Source organism: Tamandua tetradactyla, chromosome 8 (assembly GCF_023851605.1).
Source record: "Tamandua tetradactyla isolate mTamTet1 chromosome 8, mTamTet1.pri, whole genome shotgun sequence".
Lineage (NCBI taxonomy): Eukaryota > Metazoa > Chordata > Mammalia > Pilosa > Myrmecophagidae > Tamandua > Tamandua tetradactyla.
The window spans coordinates 87,146,568-87,173,525 of record NC_135334.1 but is presented as its reverse complement, the minus strand read 5'-3'; the positions used below and the strand labels follow the sequence as shown (position 1 = coordinate 87,173,525).

General features: G+C 45.3%; 1 protein-coding gene across 6 annotated transcripts in view; it reads right to left on the bottom strand.

Annotated features, from left to right (window-relative positions):
* Positions 1-25,756, bottom strand: part of MICAL2 (microtubule associated monooxygenase, calponin and LIM domain containing 2) — a 275,324-nt gene extending 249,568 nt beyond the window's left edge. For all 6 annotated transcript variants that reach the window (XM_077114007.1, XM_077114008.1, XM_077114009.1 and 3 more), the window contains exon 1: positions 25,716-25,756. The gene's annotated coding sequence lies outside the window, so the exon portion shown is untranslated. The remainder of the gene's footprint in view (positions 1-25,715) is intronic.
* Positions 25,757-26,958: the final 1,202 nt, after the last annotated feature.

The window sequence follows — 26,958 nt, the reverse complement described above, 5'->3', positions numbered from 1 at the left end:
AGGTGTTAGGTCCCCTGTGGCCTGACTTGGGTGGCAGAGGAAAGGTTTCCTGTGAGTATTAGTGTCCTCATAGTTTCTGAGAGATATGAGAGACCTGAGTGTCCCAGGAAAGAGGAACTTAGAGGTACTTTCCTCTTTCATGCTCTCCAGGCCCACCTTCACAGAGGCACAGACCTCCAGAGAGAGATTCTAGGCCTTGGAACAAGGCCCGACACCCAGTAGGCACTCGATGAATATTGGTTGGATAAATAAATGAATAAATTCAGAGCTTAGATGTTCTAAAGGCTTTTTAAGAACTACTAGTGTAAGGTAATCTGAGATACACCCACACCAGCTCAGAACCACAAACCCAGCCCTTGGGCAACATGCACCAAGTGGAGGTTTCCATTTGCCAGACCCAGGGAAGCTGAGCCAGGTCTGCTCTTCACCCTAAGCATCATGGGAGCACCTGATAAGGCAAGAGGGGTGTCTAAATCAAAGGCCACCCAGTGAGATAGCTAAGAGCTCAGGTCCTGAAATCATGCAAATCTAGGTCCCTCCTAGCTCTGTTCCTTATTAGTCAGATGGTCCTGGGCAAGTCACATAATCTCTGTGAGGCTCAGTCTCTTATCTGAAAATGGGGATAATGTTAACAGCTATTTCATAGTGCTGTTCTGAAGTTTAAATGAGCTCATGCTGTGACATCCTCAGCCCAGATCACAGTAAGTGCTTGGGTTGACCTCTGTTGTCACTGTCTGCATTGGAAGGATGGTTAAGAGCACAGTCCCTGAAGCCCTAGCTCTCCTACCAACTAACTATGTGATTTTGGGCAACCTGCTTAACCTCTCTTTGCCTCAATTTCCTGATATGAAAAATGGGAAAATAATTACATCTGTTCTCATAGGGTTGATTGTGAAGATTAGATGAACTGGGCAGGTAAAGCTCAGAATTCTGTCTGGTACAAAGTAAGCACCATTGAGTTAGTGTCAGCCTCAATTATTAATAGCATAGTATTAGTCTCCCTTTCTTCTGTTAATTGATTCTATCTTTGTCTGTCTCCCACTCCCCAATCAAAAAGTTGAATATGGGAGTATCTTTTCTCCTCAGCCATATTCACTGGTACACAGATGTGCATATGCTCCAAGCTGAACCATGCTGTAGTCAGAAAACTCTTAGGGAAGACCTTGTCCTCTTAGGCAGGTGGATGGCTAGATGGTTCAGCTTGGAGCTGCCTGCAGTCATGGCCCACAGAGCAAGGAATGCTGGTCCAGGGATGCTGGAGGTCACCTGCTCCCTACTTGGGGCTGGATCCTTCGGTGCCTCCTTTGATTCCCCGAGCTTCCCCCAGATCCATTCAATGCATCACATTTTTGCTTAAGCTTGTTCAAGTTGGGTTCCTGCCACTTAAAACCAAAAGAGTCTCAGCTAACAATGGCACTCAACAAATGGCCGCTTTATCATCACTAAATCCCACCCAGGAAGAAAAGCCAGCTGGCACAGCTTCAGGGAAACCCAGGAGGCCAGGGAAAACCAGCAAGGCATCTCTACAGAATGAAGTGAGAGGAGGCCCCTGCAAGACTTCTGGACCAATGCCCTTCCTGGTAGAGGAAGATGCTGAGACTAAAAACGTGAACGGCACAGCTCTGTGGTCTCTAGCAGAGAAACCAGGTTCAGACCTGGGCCTCTCTGCCATGCTCATTAGGAAAGGGGAAGAAGAAAAACAAGGAAACTGGAGTATATTGTCAATTGACTTCAAAGTGGTGTAGGAAAAAAGAATAGGCAGTTATTTGAAACAATTTTTTAGAGGAGGAGTAGGGGAAGGAAGAGGGAGGAAAGATGAGGAAAGAGAAATGATCTTGTTTGAGCACATAACTATGTCAAGCACTGGGGCTCAGAATCTTTCACCTGTATGATCTAATCTAACCTTCAACACAACCATCAGTCAGATGATCATATAATCCATTTTTCAGCTGAGGAATCTGAGGCTCAGAGAGATTCAGTGACTAACTCACCAAGGTCACACCATTAGTTCAAGATTACACTACCGTGCAAGATGACGCCACTTGTGCCTGGTGCCTGGTCTGCCGGACGTGCTACCTCCTCAACATACTCAGAACTCTAGGTCTGAGGCCTCCTGTCACTGACACCTGTACTCAGGCCCACCAAAGGGTGAAGGCAATGTTCTGCTGTGCCCTCCACCTGTAATTCAGTCCTCAATTTTGTCCTCCACACCCTTACCCAGAGATAGTCTCAGAGAGGAGGGTCCACCATAAGGGCACAGATGGGAGAGGCAGCATGTTTGGACTTCCTGGGTGTACTTCTGGGCAAGTTTCTGTCTCTGGACCTTAGTTTCCTCATGTATAAAAAGAGGACTCCCATTTCTTTTTCATCTCAAAGAGTTTCAATGTGGTTTTAATAAGATGGCATTCCCCAGTAGGATTTAACCAGGGTATGCCTGTTTAAGATTTTGCTTTGTTTTGCTTTTACCCCAAAATATCACACTCAATCACCTCTCCCAAGAGATTTTGATTTAATAGTTAGAATACAATATGAGTGCCATGCTAAACGATATTATCTTCATCGTGTCTCATTTTCTGGCCACCTCTTAGGCCAGCAACCAAAAATGGTATATGCCCATAGCTCCAGGACTCCATTAATTCCCTCGAGGAAAAGAAGCACTACCTTTAGATGTGTTTTTAAAGCATTTTAGAGAAATGGGGGTGGAGGTAGGAGGGAATCCCCAGCCTGGTAATAAAAACTAAGATCCAAAAACACTGTGACTGCCTCCCAGCCTCCCAGCCCTCTGCAGCACTGGCCTTGGGACACACACATAAATGAACACACACAGCCGCCTTTTCCACAGGTCCTGACACCAAGGTCTGCACAAGCCTAAACTACATAACCAGTGGGCAAGAACATTCAGATGCAACACCAGCAAGCACAAAACAAGACTATGCCAGAGAAGGAAGCAGTAGCTTCCAACATCTGCTGGAAAATTAAGCTGGAAACCATTATCTTGAATGAGATGAAAATTTTCTTGTCCACAATAATGTCAAGAAGAGCAACCCTTAAGAGGGCTGTAGGTGTGGGGATGTTCCTGTAGGTGTGGGAATGTTTGGTGAGCTATTCTGAGGCGGGCCTGGTCCCACTGGACCTCATAGAACACACACTTCAAATTGCCCCCCACTGCCTCACAGCTGGCCTGCAGCTCTATTCTTTGTTTTCCAGCAGCCAGGGTCAGGCAGTCACTGCTCCAGGCACAGGAGATTATCCAGGCAGGTGTTTCCCTTACTTTTTCTTTTCTTTGTATAGCTTTATTCTCTGCTATTTAAAAAATAAAATAAAATAAAAGGGAATTAGCCAACTTTCCCTTAGGGCATGACTTGATTTCAGTCCTCCATGTCTGGGTAAGATGGGTGGTATGCAGACCACTGGCAGGGATCTGTGTGCAAGCAGGACCAGCCAGAAATCTGAAAGGGGATGGAATGCTCGAGGGGGTCCATTCCCCACTCCCACCCACTTCCACTTGGCTCCTTTTCAACCAGCCAGAGAAGATCATTCAATAAGTCATGACTGAACACTCTAGCTAGGACTGTGAAGAGTACAAAAAAGCAAGGGAAACAGGAGCCCAGACCAGGGAAGCAGAAGTAGCAGAACAAAGAATGCTGCCTCAGAGTCCACCAGCACCTGGGTTTGAAGTCCATCCTTGTTGCTTGAAAGTTGTAAGATTTGGGCAAATCCTTTGACTCTGAGGCCCATGTCCTTTCTCTGAGGGATGATGTCTACCTTAAAAAGCTAGAGTGAGAATTAAATATGATAATGTGTGCCCAAGAAAATAAGAGCTGCCACATGTGAGCTATTTATCATGAGCCAGGAACTGGGTACTAAGTACCGTTCAATTCTTATAAGTTCCCCATGAGGTGGGCACCACATCCTCAAATTTCAGATGAGAAAACCAAGAATCAGAGAAATTAAAGCACCTACTCAAAGTTGCATAACCAATAAGAAAAAGTGCTAGAATATGAACACAAGCCACTCTAACTCTGAAGTCCTAGCCTCTTCTCTCCCACCTGGTACACATTGGGTGCTCAATACACACTACCCACCCCCCTTTTCTCCAAGATGCAAAGAGGATGAAGAAAAAACTCTCAGGAAATGCAGAAATGCTGAAGTGGGGGGTGCTGACTCTCCAACTAGGAGGCATATGGAGAGAAGAGGAGTTTGGGGTGAGAGAGTTTAAAAGTCTTTCTGAAACAGGCAGGGCTGAATCTAGGCTTTAGAGATTAAGGATGGAGAAAAGCAAAAGAAAAGGAAATCTGCAGACAGGAAGAACCAAAGCAAAAACCTGAGAGCAGGGATGACCTGGGGAGGAGGGGAGAGAATGGTAGAGGATACCAGCCAGGTGGAAGGAAGACAGATGGGGAGGCTGGCCTTAGAAAGGGAAGAGCAGCCTGAGCCATTTCCTGCAGGAAGGGGGAAAGCAAATCCACCTGGGGATCTTTTTCCACCCATTTGCCAGGGATGATCCTGCACATGCTCCACCAATCACACAACAATCAGTGGAGGCATCAAGAACCATGAACGGAGGGCGGGCCGCGGTGGCTCAGCGGGCAAAGTGCTTGCCTGCTATGCCGGAGGACCTCGGTTCGATTCCCGGCCCCAGCCCATGTAACAAAAACGGAGAAACAGAATACAATAAAACAAGAAAATGTTTCCCTTTCTTCCTTCCTTCCTTCTCTCTGTCTTTCCTTTAAAAAAAAAAAAAAAAAAAAAAAAAAGAACCATGAACGGAGAAGCACAATGAACCACTTCCTTTCCACAGCAGTCTTAAAACCCGACTCTAAGCATGTGGTTCTTTACCAATTCCCAGCTAGCATAGTGTGCTGTTGTGCCGACCTGACAGGTCCAAATTCTATCCCAAGCCATGGGATGCCAAGAATCTGAAATGCTGCCATATGCACATAAGGATCACTTCTCCACCCCTGTCAAAGTTCCCAGGAGGGAGAAACAGGTAAAAGCCAGGGTAATAATCAGGGACATGAACTCCTCATGGCAGGGACCTCATCTTACTGGACTTTCTATTCCTTGCTCCTGCTGAGACACTGTAGGTACTTCTTCAATAAACTTTCGTTGAGCTGAATGAACTAAACACAAGATTCTCCTACTTAAGGATGAACAACTCTGGAGATTGAGAAGTCTGATTAAAGTCTATCCTTCAGCCTTGGAGTTTAGTCCTGTGTTAGCCGGAAGTACCATTTGCCAGTTTGTCTCCTAGGAAGGAAGTACTCCTCCAGCCCGAAGCCACTGCTCCAATTACTTCTAGACCCTCAGCCCCCAGTTCTGCTCCTCCTCTTGGGTAAAGCCACAGGTTCCTTCCTGCCTCCTCCACCTCCACTCCAGGGCACATCTGTGCTCAGGTTCGGTGATCAAACTGTTCTAAATGCTTAAAGCTGCAACGTCCTCCCCACAATCTTCACTCCCCATGAAGCCCAGAACACTCAGTCCCAGCCCAGGCCTTGGAACCCACTGAGAAAGGAAAAAATAGGAATGAAGATTATTTAAGCAACTCTGATTGTTGGCTCATGTCAAACCCATCACCAAGAGCTTTGCTTAGAAGGTACAGGACCTGGAGGAGGAAGGAAGATAAAGGCAGAACTGTAGAAAGGTCTTTTGGTCACAAGGCCTCCTCCCAAGCCCTCTTTAAAAAAAAAAACACTAAAAGGGAAATAACGAGGAGGTCTGAGGGGACAGTCAATCTGATCCTCCAGACCAAACCTTTCTGGGATGGGCAGAAGGGCGGTTGTTTTGGAGAACTAGGAACCAACTTAGTTTGGTAAACTTTTAACACCTTCTAATTCAAGGCCCAAGTTTCCAAGGATTTAAAAAACACTGATATGTATTCCCTGGTCTTAAACACTCACTGCCTAGTGAAGAAGAGAGCTACGTCCACAACTATATTGTATGACAAAACAAAATGTGTTAAAGAAGTGGTACGGACACAAGGATGGGACATTTTTTTACTGATGTTAGAGGTAAGGGAGGCTTTTCAGCATCATAATAACTTGTTCTGTGTGCTTGCTCTGTACCAGACACTGTTCTGTTTGCATGTCTCATCTCACTTACTTCTCATTACAATGCAAGAAGTGGGTTCTCAGACAACAAAACTGAGACACAAAGCAACTGACTCCTATCTTGGCTTTACATGACTGATACTTAAGTGAATGAGCATTCACTTAAGAGCTGGGATTTGGGGCGGGCCACAGTGGCTCAGCAAGCAAGAATGCTTGCCTGCGATGCCAGAGGACCCAGGTTCGATTCCTGGTGCCTGCCCATGTTAAAAAAAAAAAAAAAAAAAAAAAAGAGCTGGGATTTGAACCTGGTCAGCTCTGCCTCCTCTAGCACACCCAGGCCCAGGGAAGGACAGGGAGCTGCCTCACTGGGCTGAGTGAACCAAGACAGGTCTCAGATAAACTCCCTTATGTGGCTAAAAGGTTCTGATAAGGCCTGCGGGGCTGCATCACTAAGGAAAGGTGCTGACTCACCCACAGCCTCTCCCACCCACAGACAGCTCCTGACTCCTGGCCCAAGTGACCCCTCTGGTCTACTAGGAGCCGGCCACATCTCTACACTCCCCAGGGCTCTTTGTAGGTACCTAATACCAATGAAGATTTAAGAAACTATATGTCAACATCTACATTTACATATTACTGATGGAATAATTATTGATACTATAAAAAGAGGTTCAATATTGGGGGGGAGGTCTAAAATCCCAGCTCTTTTGGCTGTGTGAGCTTATTGCCTGTGTGATCTTGGGAACGTCTTAGCCTCTTCTATTTTCAGCTTCCTCATCTGTAAGGGGTGGTTAACAATGATTATTTCAGGCAGTTTTTGCAAAGATTAAAGGAGGTAACAAATCTAATGCAGCATCTGGCATGAATAACAGTTGAGTATAAATACTTTTTGAAGGATTACCATGGGAAAATAATTTTCTTCACGATAATATTTTGGTGGTAAGAGTAAGAGTAGTACTTGTAACTATTATTCATTTAGTATTCATTTGCCACTAAGCTAAATGTATTACATATGTTACCTCATTTCATTCTTACAAGCATCATTATTTTCTGTTTGATTTAAGTTTAGAACAACGAGAAAGGATACGCCCAACACATTAATTTTACTCACATACACACATATACACAGAGAGAAACAGATGGTCAAGCAAGCTAATATTAATTGGGCATTTACTGTATGCTAGGTACTTTTAAGTATTCTATATTTAGTAACCGATTTCATCTCCTCAAAAACAAGCCTATAATGCAGGCACTATTTTATTCCATTTTACAGATGAGGAGCCTGAGGCACAGAGAGGTTAAATAACTTGCACAAGCCAACAGCCGACCTTCTTAATCACTACACTATACTAAAATAATGAAAGAAAAGTCTCAGAGATGTTTAAGTGCCGCCACCCCCTCCACCCCAAGAGCCAAATACTTGTTAGTGTACTGCTTGTCAGGTCTCCCTCCAACCTCGGCTCTACCATTATTTCCCTTCTGTTAGCAAAGGCATGGGATCCTTACCCCACCCCACTGCTCTCACACCCCATCTCTGCCCCACTCTACCTAGGCAAGATGTCAATCTAGTAGACTATCTTAGACCCTGGCCAGCTTCTCCTGGGATCTCAGCTTCTCATCCTGCTTTAGTCACCCCTATATCCCATCCTCCACAAGGTTACTAGGTAGGTGTTTTTATACATGGGCACTCCTCCACTCAAGAACACTGAAACTGCTCCCTCTAACTGAAGATCCTAATAGGTTGGAGAGGATCAACTGGGGATTCAAAATCACTGCAGTATCTAGCCTTCCTTCCTTCCCCATGGCCCAAGACAACTATTTGTTGGCTTGCAAGTCCCAGCAACAGAGTGAGTCAGTGAGGCCTTCCCTAATTACCCTATTATTTAAAATTACAGCCCATCCCCAAGCTTCTCCCCTCCATTTCCATCCAGTATACCCTAACTCCTTCCCCTGCTTTAGTTTTCTCCATGTTGTCTCTCATCTTCTCCTATATATTTAACTTTTTTGTTTATTGTCTCCATCCCCCTATTAGAATGCAACTTCCATGTGGTAAAGGATTTTATTCTGGGTTGTTTATTTTCCCTGCTGCAACCCAGCACCTAGAACAGTGTCTGGCACAGAGTAAGAGCTCATAAATACCTCCTGAATAAATTAATGTGTAGACATTTAAAATGTCAAAGTAGAAAAAAAAAAATGTCCAGGCAGAGCAATGGTGGGGAATGGCTAGCATACTTTTGGCCTCCCCCCTTCTCCCAGAGACATTTCTGGAGGACAGGCAAAAGCAGGAGGTACCTAGAAGAAATGTATGGAAGCCAAATCCCTACTTGCCCCTCCTCCTTGGAATTTACAACAAGATTTCTCCGTGAGGCCTTGGGACCTCATCCTCCCATCCCTGTCCTGAACTTGTGTGTACACACATTCTCTCTCTCTCTCTCTCTCTCTCCCTCTCTCTCTCTCTCTCTCTCCTTCTCTCTCCCCCTCTCATACTGAAGACCCTTTGCATCTATCCTAAACCTACCACCCAGCATCATCTCCCTCTACTCACCTTCACACTAGGCCCTTTACCACTCCCCCAAAACCTTACCCCTCCAAGCCTTGATGCCCTCTAGAGATGCTCTTTTCTTTTTCACACTTATCCATTTGCACTCCACCTACCCTTCAAGATCCAGTTCAAATGCCTCCTCCATTTCCAGGAAGCTTTCCAGACCCTCTCCAGCCCACAGAAAACACTCCCCGCCACCCACTGCTGTCTCTGTCACATGGAAATTAGTCACGAACTACTTTGTGACTTTCATTCTAAGTCTGGACTGAACTGTTACCAAAATCTCCTGTTACTTAATTTTTGCACATGCGTATATCTTATCTTCTCAAGTACACTGTAAAAACTTTAGGGGGAGATGCTGAGTCTTAACCATCTTGTCATCCCCAAAGCACAGGGCCTAATACATAGTTGGCACCCAGTAAATGTTTCTCAATCAACTATCCAAGATAAACTAATCACACTCCCCAATTCAGGTCACTTCCTCAATTCTGGGTATCTGAACTAGCCTCTTCTAAAGTCCTAAATTTTGTCTTCAGAGCCTGCTCTGACCTTGGTTATTTACAAATCTAAAGTCATGAGCTTATATTTTATTTATTTATTTATTTGTTGTTGTTGTATTTTGAGCTTATATTTTTAAAGGGTACTTGATCCATTCTAATCTCTTTCCCCTGCTCTGGGCAGACAAGAGTGTGACTCAGAAAAGAGAAGGTTGTGAAGAACTGTAGGTCTGGAAAAGGAAAGTATATACTTGTTCCAGGCAAACCCAGAGACTCAGGATCTTTCATTTCCTCAAATACTGAAGCTCACTGGGACAGGGCACCATGGTGTAAGTTTATTTGGGGGGGAGGGATGGGGGTAGAGGTGAAGTGGGGGGTGACCATAAGATAAGCTTTAGGTGATTCACACCAAAAAACCAACACTTAAGGGCTCAGGTGCACCATGCTGAGTACCAGCTTTAAATAAACTGAGATTGCAATAAATGGTACTAAATCACAAGTGACTTCTAAGCTTTGGTGAGATGAGAGTTGGGGTGGGGGAGCCCTACTTATTGTGGACCTTCTATGTGCTGGGCCCCTGTCACACTCCCAGTGAGGGGCAGCTGGTTGTACCCACACTGCAAAGCGAGTAGAGGGTGATTAGGGGGAGTCACATCTGAGGAGCTGAGGTCCCTGTGGACCAGGAGGCAGAGGGTAACAGAACCAGGTGGCCCATGCCTGGCTCGGTGGCCAACTCAGGATACCCAGTCTACCATTTTTTATTTTGAATTGGTAATACATGAGCTGGGTTCAAAAATCAAAAAGCACAAAAGTACACAGAAAAACTCTCCTTCTTACTCCCGGCCCTATCTGCCCAGTTTGTCCTCACCCTGAAACAGGTAACCATTGTTATTAGTTGCTTGTGTTTAGTTCCTGACAAGTTTTATACATAAACAAGCAAATACATATTCTTTTCTTTACATAAATGGTAACAGACTGCATGCATTTTTCTTCATCCGGCTTTTTTCAGTTAATAATTATGCCACATTTTACATATACATAGGCAGCAAAATTGTGGCTGAAAATTCTAGTATGTTAGCTACGTGCTACTTTTTTTTTTTTTTTATGTAGCTCTTGACAAATACTCGCATCAGTCAGAAGGTAACTTTGAACATTAACTGGACATTTAGAACAAAAAACCATGTCTTAACTATTGCCTTAGTGTTGTAAAATCTGTACATACATGTGAACGATGAAGACAAACATGGATAAATATACTGTAGAAGTATAGTCTGATGGTACATAAATTCTACTTTTCTAAACTGCTATTCAGTATTGCCATCAAAATTTACAAAGGTATTAAGAATGAAAATATTTAAATAAAAGAAGAGAAAATGTTAAAAATAAAGAATTAATAATAAAAAATAATAATTATGCCACATTTTAGAGGAATGAGACAGACACAGTATCTTTACATAACAAAATAAGATGTCTGTATGAAAAACCCATGAAACAAAGAGGGAAATATCATGGAGAGCATATGGGTGAAGAAAGAAGAACTGAAACCAATGGGTCTCATTGCTGATACAGTCCCCAGGCTAGCCACAGACATGATCTCTGGGGGGTAAGGGGGTTGGAGGTTGGGGGCGTCATGGGAGTGGAATTACCTGACAGTGCTGGAAGCGCCACTAGCTAAAAGGTCCATACCTGAGAATCGGTGACAGGCCTCACCGAGAGAGGAAGAGTCCATAGAAACTGGGACTAACCTAATTCCCAGGACAATGATGAAATGAGTTAGTGAACCCAGAGAACTCAGGAACTGTGGAGGAAAAACAATCATTTCTCCTGTAATTTGTAAGAGTCCAAGAAAGGGAAGGTGGGCAGGGTGAGATGATGCCTGAGATACTTAGCAGACTTTAAATGGGTGGAAAACTACAAGGGCTCTAGAAAATGAGATTCAGGAAGCCAAATCGTTTAGACTCTCTGAAATGCAATTCTAGCTTGGCAATTGTGGAGAAAAAGGAAGGAAAGCTGAGGAGGGAGGAGGAGGGGGAAGGAGAAGAGATGGAGAGGGAGGACGGGGAAGAAAGAATAGGGGAAGAGGGAAAGGAACAGGGAGAGGAGAGAGGAAGAGAGAAGGGACGAGAGATGGAAGGGAGGATGGACAACATGGGGAAGGCAAGAAACGAATGGGCAGGGAGAAAAGGAAGGGGAGATGAGAAAGAGAAGGAGGAAGGACATGGAGGAGGAAGGAACAGAAGGAGAACGGGAAGATGGGGGCCTTTTAGAAGGTAGGCAGCCACCATAATTATTGAGTGCTTGGACTCCAAGGTCAAGCTGTTTAAATTCAAATTACCCCTACTAGCTATGAAATCTTGTCTTAATTTCCTCATCGGTAAATGGCGGGGTGGGGGTGGGGGTGGGGTTAATAGCAATATCTACCTCATAGGTTTGTTATAAGAATTGAATGAGGTAATATTTATAAAACCCTACTCCTAGCGCGTGGCCTGTCATAGCTGCTCTATAAGGGTTACAGAAGAAAAGCCATGTATTTGCATAGGGAACCCTCTGACAGATGGAAAGAAGGGTGTGCAACCACGGCAGATCTTGAGACAGAAATGTAGGGCCAGTCCCAGAGGGTCTGATGGGAGGTGGAAATGAGTGGAAGAAGGAGCAGAGGCTGCAAAACACACCCAGAGGGCAGGAGGGTGTGGGAGTGGCAGTGTCATATTGAGCTAAGAGGTACAGAGGCATGAAGGGGCCATGGGAAATTCAAGCTCAGCTCCCTCTCTGTTCTGATCAGGGCTTTTGCCAAAAAGAGCAATCTTTATACTGACAAGTAAAGAACCAACACTGAGATGAGAAAGTGAGCTGAGATGGGGGAGGAGCTTAGTCTTTAACAACAACAACAAAAAAGGATATTTAGATAATTTCAATGACTTCAAGCTCTCTGGCTCAAGAAAGTTATATCCCAGAGCACTGGGGAAAAGTGCAGATGAAATGGCTGAGCTACTGATTGCAATCTCTGTAGGGTAGCCTGGGAACACCTGAAAACAGTCTTGGAGACTCTGGGGAACTGAGAATATGATATTAAGGTGAGCTCCTTTCTTTCTTTGATAGGATATTGATTGGTAGATGGAGAAATACAATAAATGTGGCATATCTAGACTGTCATAGGTCAGAGAAGCAAAAGGGCAGAGATGCAGGCAAGGGGCAGTTTGAACAACCGTTCTCAAAGTAAGCCAATTAAATATCTGATGTCACCTAAGGGGAAGTCTCCAGCAGTATGACCCAGAGCTGTCTCCTTGAAAGACACTTTATCAGCGACATGGTGATGCTATGGAAGACATACTTAAACAAGACCCTGAAAGAGCCCAACAGAACAGACTCAGGTTGAATTTAATAAGTTGAAATTTAACAAGAATGATCTTTCTGCATCAGACAAACAAAATGATGAGGCTCCACATTTAAATATTAAAACTCAACCACCATTTATGTGACACCTGAGACTCAGTTAAAGCACTGAAGCTATGAAAAAGTGATCAGATTTCATCTAGAGATATGAATGAAGCTGATCTGGATAGGACTAATCAGAATTCTGGGTAAAGGATGATATGGCCCATATTCTCAAACTCGAACCTCTGTGAGAGACCAAAGGAAGAGATGTTTATTTGGTGCAAAATTTATATTTTGGATAGCACATTATCTAATTTAACTTGTATGGTTAGTTTACTTGAACACCTTAATTACATGGAATCTTGAATAGGGCATGAGATCTTGTTGGTTTGTATAGGTTAGTGTGATAGCCCGATATATCCCAGAGTAATTGGGCAGAGGATAAAAAAGTATTTGCAAAATCCCCTTTGGGGAAAAAGAAAGAAAGATTCAACTTCTGCATCTGGAGAATTCTTGATATTCTAGCAAGCAGTGGGGACAACCAATTCAACAGGCTGAGTCTTCAATCTTGGGGCTTACCCCTATGAAACTTATTCCTGCAAAGGTAAAGCTAAGCCTACAGATAATTAGGCCTAAGAGTCACCCCCAGAGAGCCTCTTTTGTCATTCAGATGTGACCTCTCTCTTTAACCCAATTTGACAGGTGAACTCACTGCTCTCCCCCCTACATGGGACATGACTCTCAGGAGTATAAATCTCTCTGGCAACCTGAGACCCAACTCCAGGGGATGAGCCGGAACCTGGCATCATAGGAATGAGAAAGCCTTCTTGATCAAAAGGAGAAAGAGAGAGATGAGACAAAAAGTCTCAGTGGCTGAGAGATTTCAGAGTAAAGAGGTTATCCTGGAGGTTATTCTTACACATTATATATAGATATTCCTTTTCAGTTTAAGGTGTGTTGGATTGGCTAGAGGGAAGTATCTGCTGTTGAACTGTGTTCCAGAACCCTTGATTATTGAAGAAGACCGTATAACTATATAGCTTTTACAGTGTGACTGTGTGATTGTGAAAACCTTGTGTCTGATGCTCCTTTTATCCAGGGCATGGACAGATGAGTAAAATAATAATAATAATAAAGATAAAAATAAATAAATAATAGGAGAAGAAGAGGGTAAAAAAAATGGGTGGATTGAAATACTGTGTGTTAATGAGAGGGAGGACTGAGGGGTATGGGATGTATGAGTTCTTTTTCCTTTTTTTTATTTCTTTTTCTGGAGTGATGCAAATGTTCTAAAAATGATCATGGTAAAGAATGCACAACTGTGTGATGATATTGTGAGCCACTGATTGTATAATATGGTTGGACTGCATGCGTATGGATATTTCTCAATAAAAATATTAAACAAAAAAAAAAACAAAAACAAAATTCAAACACCCAAGTTTAAGGGAGAAGCAGTTAAGCAGCTTAGCAACAGCAATGATAAAGAGACCTGCTCAGCAGTAATGTCAATGTCAGTGAGTCAATGATAATATGTGGCTGCCAAAAGAGTTGACTCAATCTTGGGCTGCATTAACAGAAGTATAAAATCCTGAATTAGGGAGGTGATAGCCACCTTCTGCTGTGGTCTCACCACACTATGAATAACATATAAGATTCTGGGCACTGCCCTCAATGTCTAATGAGGATAAGGTTTGTAAAACCAAATTGCAGCATGTTCAGAAAAGAAACACAGGGAAGGTAAAAAGAAAATGATTATCTTTAAATAACAAATTTCACTGATTCGAAAATGCACATTTTTTTTCAATTATAATTGTCTGATAACAGAATGTATCTTATAATCTCCAACATCAAACAATCACTCTGGGCCAGGAGGCAGTATGTCACAGCCTGCACATGTAGAAATTTGGCTGTTATACCTAGTGGCATATCTAGACAACCTTGGCTCTCAACATTTCAGGAGTGGGACCACTCAAGCAACACTTGAAGAAGGAATATAAATCCTGGTTGTTGACTAAAAGCCTTCCATTGATACTTTCTGGTAAAATCAGGAAAACAACATGATCAAAACTTACTAAATGGGTGTTGGCAGCTGGAAAATTTCCAGAGATAATGGAGATTTAAAAAATGCATCATCACCTGTGATGACCAGACAATGTGTCAAAAAAAAAAAAAAAAATGAGTCAAAAGTGATTTAGAAGAGTTGGATTCTGAAAATGAAGATGTTTTAGAAACGCCTTAACCAATTTATTTTCCTTTATATGTACATGCAAGAGTGATATGGGATTAAAAACAAAACAAAACTATGTCTAAGATCCGAAAGACTTCAGAAATAAAAAGGTTTTAAGTGATAAACCATGTTTCACAGTTTAACTGGCAGCATTTTTTCTCTCTTGAAGGTACATAAAATAATGTTATACTCTTACAATCAATGATATCATAGATTTGATAAAAATCAATTACCTTCCCGGCAACATGGAACAGAAATCCTAGAACGAGCTGGGACTCAGTATCAAGGGATTGAGAAAACCTTCTCAAACAAAAGGGGGAAGTGCAAAATGAGACAAAATAAAATGTTAATGGCTGAGAGATTCCAAACAGAGTCGAGAGGTTCTCCTGGAGGTTATTCTTATGCATTATATAGATACCACCTTTTTAGTGAAGGTGTAACAGAGAGGCTGGAGGGAACTGTCTGAAAATGTAGAGCTGTGTTTCAGTAGCCATGTTTCTTGAAGATGATTGTATAATGATACAGCTTTCACAATGTGCCTGTGTGATTATGAAAACCTTGTGTCTGATGCTCCTTTTATCTACCTCATTGACAGATGAATAAAACATATGGATTAAAAATAAATAAATAATAGGGGGAACAAATGTTTAGTAGATTGAAGTGCTGGTGATCGGTGAGAGGGAGTGGTAGGGGGTATGGTATGAACGAATCTTTTTCTTTTTTCTCTTTATTTCTTTTTCTGGATTGATGCAAATGTTCTGAGAGGTGATTGTGGTGATGAATATACAACTATGTGACGATATTGTAAGTTATTGTTTATTACCAAGAATGGAATGATCATATGGTAAGAATGTTCATGTTTGTATGTTGTTACGTTTAAAAAAAATTTTTTTAACTAACATTAAAAGATTTAAAAAAATCAATTATCTGAAGAGCTGCCATCTTGAGGAGAGATTAGAATTGTTTCATATGGAATCAAGGGGGAAGACATGGGACCAAATGCCAGCAGCTATAGGGAGCCATCAGGGAGGTGAAAGAAGGAGGTGTCCAAAGATGGGGCAGGCCACCTCTCATACGGAAACCCAGGCTGGACCAATGCAGGAAAAAAATCAAGCCCCCAATGGATGATTATTAGGCCATTTCAGTCCAGAAGTTCCATGGTTTTATTGAGAAGGTCTTTTCATCACTAAGGGAAAGGCTTCCCATCTTTCTTCAGTGCACAGGGCCTCTGACTGAACCATTCTCCTAAAAAGCCACTTCTGAAGGGTAAAGACCACACAGGGAACAATGCTGAACAGGAGGCAAAGATGAGCCCTGTCTGCCAGTGTCTGGGCTCTTGGCCATTCAGGAGTGGGCTGGTGGGGCAGAGGCCACCTGTGTGCTTACTCTAGGCCAGGCACCATGACAAGTGTCTGACAGAGAGTACTCTGTTTAATTCCCCAACTACCCTGTAAGATGAGTATCATCCAATTTCACAGAAGAGAAATCTGAGCCTCAGAGAAAGGAAGTGGTCTGCACAAGGTTTTACAGCGACTCTGAAAATCCACAGTTTGTGTGTGACAAACTGAGGGTACTCCAGAAGCCTTGGTTGGCTAAATGCATGGGCAATCAATTGACCAATCAACCAATAAATCAACTTAGTCTCACTAGTAGCACTGATGCTAGGAGGAATAAAAAAAGAAAGAAAGCTATTTCCTTCTATGGTGAAAGAAAGGGCTGCCCACGCTGACCCCCTCCACATGGAAGACCAGATGGCAAAAACCAGGGATAAATAAGGCCTCACTTGGGGCCCATTCTTAACTACCCCACTCTACCCCATTCCCCACTGCACTTCTTGGTCCAGGGAAACAGTTGCTGTCTAGTCACTATGTACCCCCAGTGCTTGGAGAGCAGTGCAGGCCTCCTAACAGATCCCCTGACCCCGGCAGTCCCTATAACTTCATCCTGCACAAGCTAATCTGCCTGAAGGACAGCTCTGACCATTCTTCTCCAGCGGCTTCCCATAGCCTGCTGCACCCCATCCATTCTACCTGCTACACTCAAGACTCTCAAGTCCTCAGAGTCAGCCTGATTTCAGTCTCAGCTTCCACAGCTTCTCTAGGTAGCCCCTATGTTTCCACTATGTGGCACCCCAAATGTGCCTTCACTCTTCCACATCTTTGTCCTATTACTTCTGCTCATTTCTGCCTGTGGAAATCCTGTCTTTCAAGGCCCATCTCAACTACCAAAAAGCACCTCCTCTAAGAAGTCTCCCTAGTTCTCCCACACCACACAACTCTCCAAAGCATGCTCCAGTCCTTCGTGTGTGGGCATCACTGTGCTTGTCTAATGCACCTCCTTCCATGCTTGAGCTGTGCACTCTACTCCTGTTGTATGCTTCCCAGAGTCCTGGGCACACTGGCACGAGCCATGGCCCTATGGCTCAAGGACCTCCCACCAACCCTTTCTGGATTCCCTCCTGTATCTATGCCCAGCTGACTCATCCCACACCCCATCTCAAGGTTCAGCTTTCAGCTGACAGCTAATCTGAGATAAACTAATCTCTACTGACATGTTGTTCTTCCCAGTTAAATTCTATATTTTTACAAAGGCCCTCTAGAGACAAGTACTGGAAACAAAGGTGGAAATTTTAAAGCCCCAAACTCTGGGGGAGGTATTTTTGATAAAGAAAGATCTTACCAGTGCTACAAGTATACACACATTCTAAATTCAAAGAATGCCAAAAGCTGTTGGAAAGGGGGTGGGGGTGGGGAGGACTCTGTTAGGCTCTGTCCTTCAAAAAGGAAAACTGTCTCAAGGATCAGAGCTGGGCCAATGGATGGAGAACAGTTGGCTCAGACCCAAGTATGTGACTTTAGCAAGGAACTGCACCTCTCTGGCCTCTCCCCAGTATCAAGAACCCTCTGTGCCTCAATTTGCTCACAGTAAAAACAGAGTGGGAGGGTGAGGATTAGACAATCCCAGAGGACCCTTCCAATCCTGACATCCCAAGAGTCTATGACTCACAATTTCTGCCTCTTCCTCCCAGGAGGTCAGTGTCATTAAAACTACCCCAGTTCCTCCCCCTCCTAACCTCAAGCCCCACCTGAGTCCAAAGTGATGATGCTAAAGATTTCCAGAAAATCAGCAGGTGGCATGTGAAGATGGGCCTGTCCCACTGCAGGTGGAAAGGAAGGGGAAGAAGTGGGGGAAGATGTTGGTTTCTATGGACACAGAAATGCTACTCTCACTCACGCCATCTGTCTCAACCCACCCAGAAAAAAAAGGCAGCTGATTGCCTTCACTTCCCTGACCTACCTCTTTAAAACACTGCAACTGCCAGCTAAATTTAAGTGGTGCTCTAAAATCAGGACATATAAGGTCTCTCAGCCTGGATCTGAAAGGTTTCAAAATGGGAAGAGAACAAGAGAAATGAAGAATTAACATGGAGGCAATCTAAGCTGTATTGCACAGCCACACCAGTTAAAGAGCTTTAAAAATAGCCTCTCTCTTCTCTAACGCTGAAGATAAAGATGAGGTTTCAGCAATAAACAGACATCTGCTAGGAGCTTCTGAAAAGATACATCACAAACAGCTCAGAGAGCGGCTATAAACCGCCTTCTCCAGGCTGCATGCATATCCTGCTCACCGCCTGCTCCCAACTGGGGAGGGAGGGAGGGCACACAGTTGTGGGAGGCAGAGCCCAGAGGAACAGGGGGAGGAAAGTTGGAGGGGAGAAGACAAAGAAGGAAGTGGTATTGAGAGGCTGGGAGGATGGAGGCTGGGCTCCCCACAAGCAGGAAGAGGTGGGGAGAGAGGGCTCAACTTGGAAGGAAATGAAGAACTGGTTGCTTCTTCAGAGGAATAAAAGCTCAGAATCTACCCAGAGGATTTCCTGGAACCCATCCAGAGAATTCATTCCATGCCAGTTGTCATTCATTTCCATGTCATTCAAGGAAAACAGGTCACTCCTTAAAACCAGCATTTTTTAGTGCCTACCTATGCAAGGTGTTTTACAAATATTCTAATTTCTTCTATGCATCAATCCCTTGAGATAGGTGTCATTACCTCCTTTTTACAGACTAGAATACTGAAGCTCAGGGAGATTGACTTGCCCAAGGTCAGATGGCTGGTAAGTGGTGGGACTAGAATTCAAACCTGGGTCTGTCACAGCATGTTTTTCCCTCTATTTCACATGCATCCAGAACAAGCCTGAGGTTTCATCTCAGTGCCCAGGCTCTCTGCATCCACAAATCTAACTCAATGGGGTTCCTAAGGGACAGAGGGGACAAAGTAGGGTAGAGGAGGAAATAGTTAGACTTGACCTAAATAAATGCTGAGTCTGGGCAGCCCTATGAGCCCTGTCACCTCATATCCTGGTGGCTTCGCAGCAGGTCCAAAGAGGAGCAAAGCACGGAAAAAGCACAAGGATATACCTAGACAATGTTTGGAAGGATCCCCAGGAGATGACAGGGGAAGAAGAGAAACTAATTTTCCAATGAATTCCCTGTTGCCCAAAGTGAATATGTCACTGTGCATATATGTGTATAGGTTGGTGAGTGAGTGTGTAGATTTTAAGAGAGCCAAAGATATTAGGATAACACACATGCTAGAGATGGAACCTGGGCCAAGCAAGAGCTCCTAGGTTCCCCGGCTGCTGGCAAGTCTGGAATCTAGCAGAAGCCTGAGACTTCATCCAGAGCCTCTTTCTCCTCTCACAGCAATAACATGCCACAACCCCAGGCAGAGAGCTGGGAGTCTGGCCATGAAGCTCTCCTACCATGCACACAGAAAATTCCTACGACCCAATAGCAGGAACCCAACAGGACATTCCCTGAGGAAAGAGATTGATTGAATCCTCTCCCTGAGGGTCAGAAAGATGCCTTCCTGAGCCCTATGCTTCTTCTTCTATACTGTTTCCCTTTCACCTGGCTATCAGTTCTTCTCACCTCTATGCTGGGAGCTCAGACTCTTAACATCACTGCATCAAGTTGTGCAAGTCTAGCCTTCCTGATGGATAGAGCAATCAGCATCCTGACTTTACAGCAGCCACCTTGGCCTTCCCTTCCATTGCTCCTAGAATGCCCCGCTGTCCACCAGCAGGGCCAGCAGTTCTGCCAGGCCCCAGATGGACCCTCAGCCCACTGTGCTCCAAGGAGCAGATCTCCTTAAATAGCCAAGAGATCCAACTCTCTCTTTCTCAAATGACTTGTTTCCAGGCTCTTTTTCATCCTCTCCCACATCTCTAACTCTTGGCTCCCAGCACACACAAAAGCCTGAGATCCTGCATATCTTCACTAGATAAAGTCAGTTCTTCGATAAGTGGCCAAGGCCAGTCATTCAGGGTTCCAAGAGCAAAGAAGTAGTTTCCAAATCTCAAAGCTTAAAGACCTCAAATATATCAATACAACAGTGGTAAGGCCATAACAGAGGGTTCCTAGGCTCCCACTCTCATCTCCGGCATGTGCTAGGCCTCTGGACCAGGGATGCCAGGACCTTGGATCTGCAAATGTTGCACAAACGTACTATTATACCAGTTCAGGGATAAGGGCCCACCATCCAATTTCTTATTCCCCTCTTCTTGCTGTCAGAATAAAAGGGACCTTCACTGAACATCTTCCACTATCCAAACATGGAGAAAAAACTAAGCCCCAAATCAACAGGAAACACAGTCCTAGTTTCTTGGATCTCCCCTTACCTCTGAGTTCCCTAAAAAGAAATGTGACCAAGTCTCGGAAGGAATGCAGGTGCTACAAGGGACCTGGACAGTTACCAGAAGGAGGGGATTTGAGACCTGGGTGGGGGTGGGGGGGGGTGGGCGGGTAGTATAGCGGAGAAGGGCAGGCAGAGAAATTACTCTGAACCTCGGAGGAGAGAAATACTTAATAGAGAACACAATAAATTAAAAGTCCACTCCTAAAAACACCTATCCACAGACACATACCCATGCCAGAGGCCACTGAGACAAGAAAATTTTTCCTGTGATGAACTGTAGTATAGGAGAGATAGAGAGTAAACATGTTTATGAAACTATACTATACCTGGTAACCGAAAGGGACTCTGTTTAGGACACAGGGACGGACATCTCCTTAACAGCTAACAGAGTAGGGAAGCATCTGAAAATCAGACACTGGTTACATAATTTAGCAATGAAGGCTTGTTTATTAGTGGAGGGCCCACCTCCCTTATCACTCCTGCCAGCTCCAAATTTCTGAGACCCAGTGATCAGTGCTTTAGAAAGGAGGAGCTTTATCAGCCCAGACCAGCCATGTTTCCTACCTTGGGGAAAATGTTCAGTAAAAACAGAAAATGGTGGATAATGGGGTCAGAGTACCACAAGGTCAGTTGAGTGGGGCATCTGGCTATTAGACATTTGCCCAAGAGGACAAAACACACCACTAGAGCCTGGACCCTTGCTCCACACATGTCTTAAGATAATTGTGTCATTTTGTCTTCCTCTAACATCAGTCCCTATCTTGCCTAATTAAAAAAAAAAATCAAATCAAGCGCCTAACATTAGAAAGATTACATTTTTGGTATACCAAGATGAACTCCCTAGAAAGGAAAAGGAGAAGTTAGAATGGGAAGGAGGGTTGGGCTACATGGGTTTCATATCTCACCCCTTCCAAGCTCCAGCTTTCTTTCTATATATTTTAACCTTTATGAGGTCCAGCGTATGTTCTTTAAAATAATGCTCTACCAGATGTCAAAATCTCAACAGCTCTGTGATCTTATCTACATGTATAACTGTACTAAACACAGATAATTTTGTCTTCCCACCCCAAATCGGTTGAAGGAAGCCTTCCTTTTTATCTTACAGGAAGAAAAACAAATATTTGGATTTCACATTACAAATGTAAAATATAAGAATTTGGGGGAAAATATTAAAAAGTATAAGAGAAGAGCACAGAGAAAAATACAATTTTAATCCTGCCACCTAGAGAGAAACAAACTTTTAAATTTCTTCCTAATGGAGAAGTATGTTAAAAAAGATTTCCCTCCTTCTTGGGGGGACTGTTTGCTAGGGGTCTTTACTGGGTAAGTAAAAAGTCATTTACCAAAGGGCCCTACACCCTAAAGGAGACTTGACCACTAGGAATCAGGTATTAGGTACCTCACTAAGAAAAGCCAGCACATCTTTTCTTTCCCTCCTGAGCCTCTGGTTTCCTTCATCACATTGCCTATAAAAGTGCCAGTGGCAGCACTATCTCCTCAGAACAAATTCAAAGTCATCAGTGTTAACTTTCTGTCACGACCCACCCCAGGTGCAGATGAATACTTTCTTGAGAAAGACTCCACAAGTCAGCCAGCGGGAAGCAGTTAGAAAAGGCACAAGAGAAGCGCTGCCCGGCAAGAGGAGGAAAACTCAATGTGTACGCAGTTCTTCACAGAGCCAGAACATCAAGTGTCTGGGTCATAACGTGGTAATTACTGTGGCTGAATAAATCAGATTTCAAAGCTTGGGCAAAAGTGACCTCAGTCCCCGTCAGTCCCACGTGCGATCTGGGGAGGCCAGTTGCTGATCAGGGCACAAATGCAGCTGTCTGGGATCCCTACCACAAACCAGAGTGGTGAGTGTGAGCATAGTGAATAGTTCTCTTATTATTTCAGGATGTTTACAAATTGATGCTTGCTGAGAAAACCTCCACGGGAGCACGTCATCTCTTTTTTAACCTCCTATCTAAACCCATACAGGAGTAGTTACCCATATCCACGATGGAGTTCATTCATTCAAGTCACATTCCTGGGTGGCTACAACACATTCAAAACATGGTAACTGAGCATAGCCATGACCTAGACACGGACAATGGGGACTCAGCCCTACACAAGAAGTAGACTGCAGGGTTCAGGGCTCGCTCTCTGGTGGGGGAGATGGGCGGTTAAAATGTGGAGGCCAGTTAAAAAGGGGATTGCTGCTTCAGATTAAAGTAAGTGTAAAAAGATGAAAAGTCAAACGCAACATGAAGACTTTGCTTGGATGTTGATTTGAACAAGCTCACCACAAGTCATTTCTCAGACAATCAAGGAAATTTGAATCTGGGCAAATGAGACCAGAGAATTATTTTGGGAAAGGATGGGAGGAAAAGGGGTGTGTGTGTGTATGTGAAAAAAAAAGATGCAGAGAGAGAAAGAGAGGAGAGAGAGAGATGAAGTCAGCCTGGCATAATCTTGATGACTGTTGTTGAAGCTGGGTAATGAGTATATGGGGGATCATTATACTATTCTATATATATATATATATATATGTATTTTTTTTTTGCTATTCTATTTTTATATGTCTGAAAATGTTCATAATAATTTTTAATAGAAGACTGCAGTACATTTTGGAGGATACCCTAATGGAGATAGATCTCAAAGGCTAAGGGAATACAGAACAAAGAGCAAGGAGGACTTGTAGGAACCAGAAAATAAAAACTCAAGTTTGTGAGTGCTTTGAATGTAATTCTACAGTAGGGTGAGAAGACACATTCACAAATAATTACAATATAAGGTGGAAAAAGTAGCAGGGAGCTGCACACGCCGAGACTCCCAAGTTCAGAGGACAGCACAGGGTTTTCCTAGTTACCATATCATTTAATTCACCGCACACAGACCTCACCCACACAGACCAAGCCAGAATCCTACCTGGGTCACTCACTAACCATGTGATGGGGGACAAGTCCTAACCTTTCTGAGCCTCAGTTTTCTCATCTGTAAAATGGGGATAACCCACTTACTTCTTTAGAGAACTAACATAGGGATCTAATAAGATAAAGAATGTAAAGCTCCAGCATGATGAACAGTTTTCCCTTCCCTGCTCTTTAAACACAGACCCTTAGCCCTGGGAAAGCTTCTAAGGTTAGCAATATTCAGCCTAAACTTCCTGTACCCATTTCCTTCCCCCCACCATCGCCCAGGTTCTCCACCAAGAAGCAGGCCTTTCACCCTTCAGCACCTGGGAGTGAAAGGAGTAGGCCCACAGCTGAGAGACTGATCCAGGCAGAGGTATATGAATCGAGACACACCCTAATTATGCACAGAGAGAGAATTAGGGACTATTTGGCTGCAACCCTACTTCTTGTAGCTCCTAGAAATGGGCCTCCAATGGCCACAGATAGAACCAGTCCTAGTTCTTATGCTGATTTCTGTCGAAGTGTAACTGGTAGTTATCAGGGTAGTCATGATTTTCCCTTGGAAAAGGGGGATGAGCAGAAAGTCAGAGACCTGGGACTGAAGAAAGAATGAGGCAGGGATAAAAGAAATCTCAATTTTTACAAAGCTATGCTCAAATTGTGGCTCTCAATCACCCCACGACCATAACCAGTACATCCCAACACCAAAAACAAAACTAGAATCAGTCCTAATAGGGTAGAACATCCCAATGCACTGAAGTAAGGCCAAGTTAATATGGGGGAGCAGGCTCCCCTCAAAAAAAGCACCCATATGCAAGCAGTCAAACCTTCCCCATCACATCATGGCCAATACCACCTACGGCCCCTGACTGAACAGCAGGGTGGACAGGGGTTTGTGGGTTGATCAACCTGGGCTAACCTGGGTTACTTCAGTGCTTTGCCAAAGAAGCATCCACTGAAATCCTTATGGACAGAATTACTCAGAGGCTAGGAGCCTCCAGCCAGCACACCCGGGGCCGTCCTCCCACGGTACAGGACTCCACTTTCCAATGCTATAGGGCAGCAGGAAAGCACTGGGCTTAGAGCTGACAGCTGCGCTACAATCCCAGCTCATCTTACCCTGAGTTTCCTTCCCCATCTCTAAACTGTGGAGGGCAACACTGTCATCTCAGAGTTTGGGAGAGTAACCATGAAATCGACTACAATAATGCCACAGGGCAGGGCCTGGAAACCAATAGGTACTTAATAAATCTGTCTTCCCTTTATTTAAAGAAGGCATGCTCTTACTAGCAGAATCTCCAGGATATCAGGCAGGTTGCCATGCTGACAGTAGGCAGACCTGTTGGGTCCCCTGCCCCTGGTGAGGGATATCATAGATGGGGTGCAGAGCACCCAGGGAGGAAAACGTTCAGAGCGCCAACTCTCCGCTGGCCTTCTTCCCGCAGGACGTTTCCACCAAGGGACGATTGGTGACTTCAGGCCTCACGGAAACTATGCCAGACTCTGTGAAGAGCAGGCCAGACAGACAGCAGAGGGCCCGTACACCACCTTCAGGCACCTTAGGGCCCTACAAGCTTCCAGATAAACGTTCTTTCCGCTTTAAGAACCCAGGCGTCAGAGTAAGCAATGTGGAAGGAGACGCACTTTTACTCTGGTTTCAACATGCCTCTTCCCCCATCCAGCAAAGGCCGTTCCCAGCTCGGCCCGCTGGGCTGACCTTCGGTGTAAAGTGAACCCCACCTGCCACAGTGGCGGCAGAGGCTTTGGGCAAGACCCCACCGCCGCCCAGGGGCAGCAGGGCAGCAGGGCAGCAGCCCTCGGGGCCCTCGGACCGGGTACCCCCGGGGCTGGGGTGAGCGCGGGCTGCTCAGAGGGCGCGCGTCGCGGAAAGGACAGCTCGGCAGCGCCTCCGGCCACTGCCTGGGACTCTGCCTCGGACCCTGCCCCGGCCCCGGCCCCAGACCATGTCCCAGCCCGCAGCCGGCGAGGCCACTGACACTTGACCCAACTTAACTTCCTGTTATTATGGAGGGAGGAGAACACACAACGCCCGGTGAAGGGGCGTGAAAGGTGTGGAGCCCTCACCAAGGGAAACAATATTGGGGGATGATCTTATTCCCCCGTGGCGAGCGGAACCGCCCGCGCATCGCGCCCACTCGGTGTTGACGCTTGGGGACTTTTTTTTTTTTTTTTTTTTGGCTTAGAATGACAGGATTTGGGTGCTGGGGAGCGCAGTATGGGGTAGTTCGGCGCGGGGTTGTGAGGATTTTAATCGTTTTCTAATCGGTTCGGCGACCGGTCAGAGCAGACCCGCGCGTCCGGGCTACGCCACCTGCTCGCCGGGCGTCCCGCTGGGTGGCTTTGAGGCGGGTGATAGTCCCCACTCACGCCCGCCCTCCTCTCCCTCGAGCCCCGCGTAGCTCCCCGCCTTACCGAAAGCCGCGCCGGCCGCCCGGCGCCTGCCTCAGCCTTGGCCTTGGGTAGCGGGCGCGGCGGACCAGACCCGCCGGGGCAGCCTGCTGAGGTGGGAGCCGGCGAGGCAAACCCGCGCACGCTCAGCCGGGTGAGCGCCGGCAGCTCTGCGCGGCCCGGCAGACCCTACTGGGAACAGCCCCCTCTGCGTCGCGGCCAATGAAAGGGCACCCTGGGGGCGTGGTCCAGCCCCCAATCCTAGTCTTGCGGCCAATGGTAGCGGGGCGCGGAACCCAGCCGCCCACGCCACGCCCCGCCCCCGCCGGGCTGGCTGTCAACGCGGCTGCAGCCGGCGCACGTGGGCTGCGGCCGGGAGGCGAGCTCTGGGAACAGTCAAGTGCTCTTACCCTGATTCGCACATGTCAGAGACATGATAGGGGGCGAGGGTGGTGGTGCCATGACATAAAAACCCCGGTACTGCTCTCTTGGTGTCAAGGGACAGGCAAGGGCTGGGCCTTATACTCCATGTCCCAGGCACTAGAAGATAATCCTCGGGTTCCCTTTTGGACATGGGGAGCATAATGGAACTTCCAGTAGTGACTATATGTTCCCCATGGACATCCCTCCTTGCTTTGCTCTTTGAGCACCCTCAGATTCAGCAAACACCCTCCTGAAAGGCTCTTACCTTCACCGGACTGGCCTTCCTTAGGATAAAGCTGCTAGGAAGAGTGGTGCAGATCACTTTTATTACCTTTGCCAAATCGCCCAAGCATTCTCTCTTCTTGGTTGTCGAATGGCTAGCATAATTTTTGCCCTGGCCACCTTCCTGGGTTGTCCAAACCTCCCTCCCTCCTTCCCGCTGCCCACTCCCCCCCCCCCAACACATTCCGTTCACAGAAAATACAGTGTGAATGATGTGCGGCCTCGTAAAGGATGTGTAGCAGCTTTGCAAACAGTAAATACTGAAAAGCACTTTGTACCGACTACTCTGGTAGCAGTAATCATGAAATAAGGATCTACAGGGGCAGGACTCACCTCTAGTGCTGAGTGCCCATCACAAGTCCAAGGTAGGTATCAATAAATGTTCTTTGATCTGAGCTCCAGGTGGGCCTGGAGACCTAGAGGGAAGAGAACAGACAGGCTTGGGCAGAGAGAGAACAACAATATCTGGCTCTGGGTAGTTGGAGTTTCCACGTTCTCTCTCCAGGCAAGTGCAAACAGAGCTGTTTGTCCCACCCCCACCCCGAGCTTATTTTTCCCCTAC